This window comes from Zeus faber (assembly GCF_960531495.2).
Source record: "Zeus faber genome assembly, chromosome: 16".
Lineage (NCBI taxonomy): Eukaryota > Metazoa > Chordata > Actinopteri > Zeiformes > Zeidae > Zeus > Zeus faber.
Genome location: NC_137202.1, coordinates 8682859 through 8688858, shown reverse-complemented (window position 1 = coordinate 8688858; position 6000 = coordinate 8682859).

Below are 6000 nucleotides of genomic sequence, written 5' to 3'. Positions count from 1 at the left end.
AAAACTTGGAGGTAAGGAAACTTGCGACCAAGAGTGCCTTTCAACTGAAGGCGTTTAATGGAAGGGGAAACAGATGTATGGCTCGCCGAGTCCCCCACTGTGGCTGATGAGCCTGCTCTTCTTGGCAGAGTGGGGCAGTTTGCAATGATGTGACCAGCCTGGCCGGAATAAATGCAGAGCCTCTGGCGGCACCGTGACGTTAGACAGGAGTGAGCCTTATCCTTCCCACTTGCATGGGTTTCTGGGTGCTGGGGGGTGATGAGGCCGATGGAGAAGGTGGCAGAGGAGATGCAGATGGTGCCGGCTGTTGAGTAGGTTTGGACTCCTATCTGATCTTTCCCTGCGCCTCTCACAGAGGCTGTTATCCAGACGGATGGCTAAGGAAATTAGAACCTCTAAGGAGGATGTTTTGTCCCGGGCAGCCAATTCATGTTTAAGTTCCCCACTTAAACCATGGAGGAATAACCCCTTGTATCACCTTCTCATCCCACCCGCTCTCGGATGCGAAAATGCAAAAAACAGGATATGTAAAGACAGAATCCAAGCCCTGACGTAAGGAGGAGCCTGTTACTGGCTTCCTTCCTTTGTAGCGGGTGAGCAAACACTTTCTGCATCTCAGCCTTAAACAACAGAAAGGAATGACAGACTGGTGAGTCATCATTAGCCATGGCCAAGGCCCAAGCCGATGCTTTCTCAGACAACAAACTCATAATAAAAGCGATCTTAGATTTGACGGAGAAGTAAGTAACAGGCTGCAGATCAAACTCAAGAGAACACTGATAAAGGAATGGAAGGACTACAAGACCCTAAAACTCCTGAATACCTGACAGGAGTGGGAATAAATGGTTCTCAGGAATGGCTGGGCTGGAAAACCCGGAGCAACGTGAGGAACCAGAGGGGCCGAAGCATGGACTGGAGCCAACAGCGTGATGAGATGAGTAGAGACTTGAGACATACAGCTGAATCACACTGGCAGAAAGTTTGCGAAGTGTGTCAATAATCTCTTGAAGGGCTTCTTCATGTAGCCAGACATGAGCTGCTTGAGACGATAATGTCTGCTTCAATCTCAGTCTGGGGTCCATTTGACCAGATAATTCTGTTAAAGTTTTGTTTTAGGTTGGACCCCAAAGGCAGAGACTGACAACGAAACTGAAGATAGAACAGAGTTTATACAAACTGGAGAGCAGGCAGTAGAAGCAGAAAACTGGCTAGGATGGAGGCAAACCACCACGATGGCTGCGCACATGGACACTCGGACATCAGGGATACAGCGACAAACAAACTAGATGGAATTATCTGGCCAGGCTTATATGGAGAGGTTGATGATGAGTGCAGTCAGGTGTGCCAGATTGCTGCCTGGGAGGAGCCAGCCATGCCTCCGGCCGCATACATGCCCTACCAAGGGAAAATGAGGGAAAAGGGAGACAAGGGAAGAGAAAATAACAGACAGTACAGAACAAAAAACAGAATCCTTACATAATCATGATCTCTGTCACCTGTGATCCTCCAGCTAGAGCCTTCATGAAAGAGATATGATATGAACACTGGATATTTGGGATTTTCTTTTAAATATATTTTTTCTTCCAAAATGGTGGCCATGGGGGAAATGTGAGCCAAATGATGTGTGGTAAATTGAGCCAGAGGTTCAACTTACCCTAAGGCACTGAAGTTAAGTTAAGTCTCATAATGAGTGAATGGATGAATGGTATTTAATTGTGGTAACTGGTTTGTTTCATCATTTGTTAAACATTGTAGAAAAACTGTCATGCCAAGGACCTACAAGAGAAGAACCAACTGGGGCTCACTACCCCTTGAAGAGATAGAGAAAACAGCCATTGATGTCAGGGGTGGAAAATCCATCAGATCATTGGCATAGACAGGAGGTAGGAGGTACATTTAAAAAGTAGTCCAGTAAAGGAAGTAAAAACAGTAGGGCGTAGTGGAACAGCGTAAGCAGAGAGGGTCTCCACAGAGGAGGTACAGGAGGCTCTTGCAGACCCCTTCAAAAAGCTGGCTAACCGGTCCCATGGCCTTACTCCAAAGAAATGCTGTGAGTTGGCATTAGGATTGGCAGAAAGAAACACCATTCCTGTCCCCAACAACTGGAAAGACAAGGGTTTAGCAGGTGGGGTTTGCCGCAAATCACATGATTCGGTAGGTCAGCTAAGGCCAACTTATCTTGTGTAGTTAAATACATACAATATCTTGATTGAATGATATTCTTTTAGGTCAAATTTGGTTCACAAATTTTATGGTGCGCCACCATCTCTCCTACAGTATGCCTGAAGCGACATGTTTGGAAAGAGCTACAGCCTTCAATAATACTGCAGTCGGGGAGTTCTTTGACAATCTGACGAAAGTGATGGACAGGTGACAGAATTAATATATTTGACTACAATCATAACTATTAATGACAACTATAAACAGCAGTTAAGTACATTTACAACACACTTACACATGTGTTTAACTATTAGATACATTTACCAGGATATTTACCAGGGCCGTTTAGTTGCAAATGCTTTTTGCATTACTTGTAAGGTTTAACTATTCTTTGATTCTCATCATGGCTCTTTCATGTCTTGTCTTTGTTTTACAGTCATAAATCCAAACTTGATTTCTAATGTTGACAAAACAGGTGTCACAACAGTGCAGACACCAAATCTGGTAGTGGCAGAAAAAGGAAAGATGCAAGTGGGTGCCATCACATCTGACAAAATCTGAGAGCTTATGACTGTGGTGTCAATGCTACTGGGAATGCAATCTCTCAATCGTCCAAGGGGTTAGATACAAAGACTGTTTCATTTCAGCACACCAACTGCTCCTCTGACATCCCATGCTGCTGATCCTTGATAACCACGAGGCCCACATTTCACTGAGGACATTGAATATACTTAGCGAAGATGAAAGGTATTATGCTCACAATTTCACCCCACACTTCCCCCCAGATGAATATTCAACTTTATTTGGTTAATTTTATGTTGTTTAAGTTAGCTATAAGAAAATAAAAGAGTATTTGGAAGAGGAAAATGTATTATGAAAAGACTTTTTTAAAAGAGTTAAATTATTTTTGAAATTATGCTCTGGTTTGAACTGAAAAAGTCAGGTGGTCAATTTGTCCCCAGATAGTTCAACTTACCCCTAACCTGGGAACCACAGGAACGCTTTTATTTTGTCATAGATGCATTCTTATAATTTTAATTGATAAGACACATCCTGAAATAAGGGTAGATGTTTTCATTGTACTTCTGTCTCATTTTTCCTTATCTGGAGTATAACATAAGTAAAAACTGGCTCATATAACCCCACTCTCCTGTAAGAATTTTTGGTAGATGTGAGATGGGGATATTCTTGTGTGCATTTACTTGGTGTTCACACAAACAACGTGAGCTGCCACATGCTGGTACAGTGACGCCGCGGTTAGCGCTGAAGGTCTTGGGTTCAAACCCTGGCTGCCCGAGGTCCTTTCTCTTCAGAGTTTGCGTGGGATTCCATTGGCTGCTGCCGTGTCCTCCCACCATGAAAAGACATGAATCTTAGGGTAATGTTGGGGTGGATTCTCCAGATGATAAGAGGACAATGCTGTGTATGTTGTCACTTCTCAAATCTGAGTCACAAGACTCAGAGTGTGTGTGAGTGACCTTGGGTGCATTTAAAGGCGGTATCTAAATTAAAGCCATGGTCACCACAGCCTCTAAAGTCTTACAGCTTGGCAATTGTGACATTCCAAGTGTACATTGGTCACAAGTGTTGTAACAATCAGCCCCCAAGGAATCCTCAATTCCATTGATTGCAGAGTGTTTTGGGGGAAATGGTGTTGGTAATAGGTGTACATGGTAATATTTTAAATTAATACATTCCTCCATACCAAATTGTATTTACTGTTTTTTTGTTCTTCACGTAATCCTTTCATGGCGGAGAAAAGCACTGAGGGCACAAGGGACATGATTTAAGATTCAGACATTTTGCTCATTCAAATCATGCTGAATTTTAATTGGTATGATGAAAGTCCACTGGTATGCCAAACATTCTGCCCTAATGTGAATTTGTTATTATTACAATTTATGATTTAGAAAGACATACCTTTGAAGTAAGTTTCAGCTTCTTTTACAGCTAATGCCCCATCTAAATATATTTTGGGTATAAGGGAATTGACATCCAAATTGGGTATTTGTACCCAAAACGTATGTAATCACACACATTTCAATATTTACATAGTTTGAAATGAAGAATTTTAAGATTTGATTTTTATATATTTAATCAAAAATTACTTACAATTATTTTAAGGTGATTTTAAAGATAATATCTGAGAAACTCAGATATTATTTGAGCCTATTAGCCTATGCACATTCTCACAGTCCAAAAAATCACAGTGGACAGAAAGTCTATTGCAGTGTTTCCCAACTATTTTTCACACAACTATCTGATAACCACAAAAAAAAAATCACAAAACATCACAAAGATGTGTACTGTAACTGTACATATCATTATGGCCTATAATTCTCACATTCAGTGTAAAAAAAATCTTGCAACACAAAAGCTAATTTCCATTATTTACTTATTTATTTTAAGTGGATCTCTTCTCTCTCCTCCTCCTTTACTGCTACCCAGAGAAGAGGAAACATTGATATTGTTTCCTCAGATTTGCCCACTAGTCTCCCAGGTCATCTGGATTGTTAATACCACCAGCGGGTGATGTGTTGGCCCTCATACAGAGCGCAATTGATAGTAATTTTGTCATGGTTTTGTCTGGATCGGCCTGATACACTGAGAGGAAAGCTTTGCCTCTGTCTGTGAAGGGAACGGATCTTTAACGCCACAGGGCTTTCCTTTTCTAGTGATTTCCCTATACCCGTTACATATTTGTGTCCTAGAATTCCGGTGTGCCCTGCGTGTCATCGTTTTTTGTTTCCCTATGCAGCGTACCCTGGCAAATGTTTTCTCCTCTGAAATGTCTATTGTAGTCAATGTCCCTAAATTTTTTTATTCATTTTACAGTTTCTCAATCACTTATATGCATTTCCTGAAACCTAACCTCATTTTCAAAACTGCAAGTGCAATTCCCAAAAGAGTAAACGTTTCTCATAGCACTATACCACCCGTGCAAAAAAACCTACAATACTCAAAATGTTAACGACATGCATCAAAACGCACAAAGTCAGTCTCTCGACAACAATGTCCCCAAATAATAGCACCTTCTGATCATTGCATAAACCCTGAAACTGAAACTGTGATGACCTCACAACCAGCATTCATTGCATCCGCTATGGCGAGCATACACCTTCCACCTCCATGCTGAAAATAATTCTTCAATTGGATTGAGGAAGTTGAATAGGGCAGAAGGAACTACATCAGCATTGGTTGGCGGGCAGCAAAGCATTCCCTGAGAAGGGTATGGTGAAACTGACATTGTCCCCAAATCATCACATTATTTGGTAAGACAGGCCTCACCACTCCCCTCATTCTCAGGGATGAGCGCATTGTAAAGGCCCCTAAGAAATCAAGACGGGCTGTGTTGTAGGGGCCGATGGTGGGAACACTGTGGATTACACTATTGTCGGAGATCGCAGCAAACATTGTTCTGTTACTGCGACATTGGCCGCCGAGCACATCCACTGTGTCTCGATGACCTATGATGTTCCTGCCACGTCTTCCACCGTTGTTTAGGTTGAATCCTGCCTCGGCCACATACACAAATGTGTGTGGGGTGTTATTTGCAACAAGCTCCATCACCCGCTACAAAACATAAAAAAACACAGTAGATCACATCAAAACCAAATAGCATAGGACACCATGGAAAACAACACAATGAACGGCAGTGTACTTACTGTATAGCCCACATTTTTTACATGGTCTGGGAGTATACTCATACATATCGAAAAGACACACATACTGTAATTTTCATGACTGTCATGGTGTCATTGACACCAAACATTGCTGTCGGGCCTGTACATATCGGTATTGTAGCTCCCTTACCCTCTCACTATTCCTTTCTAATTGAAC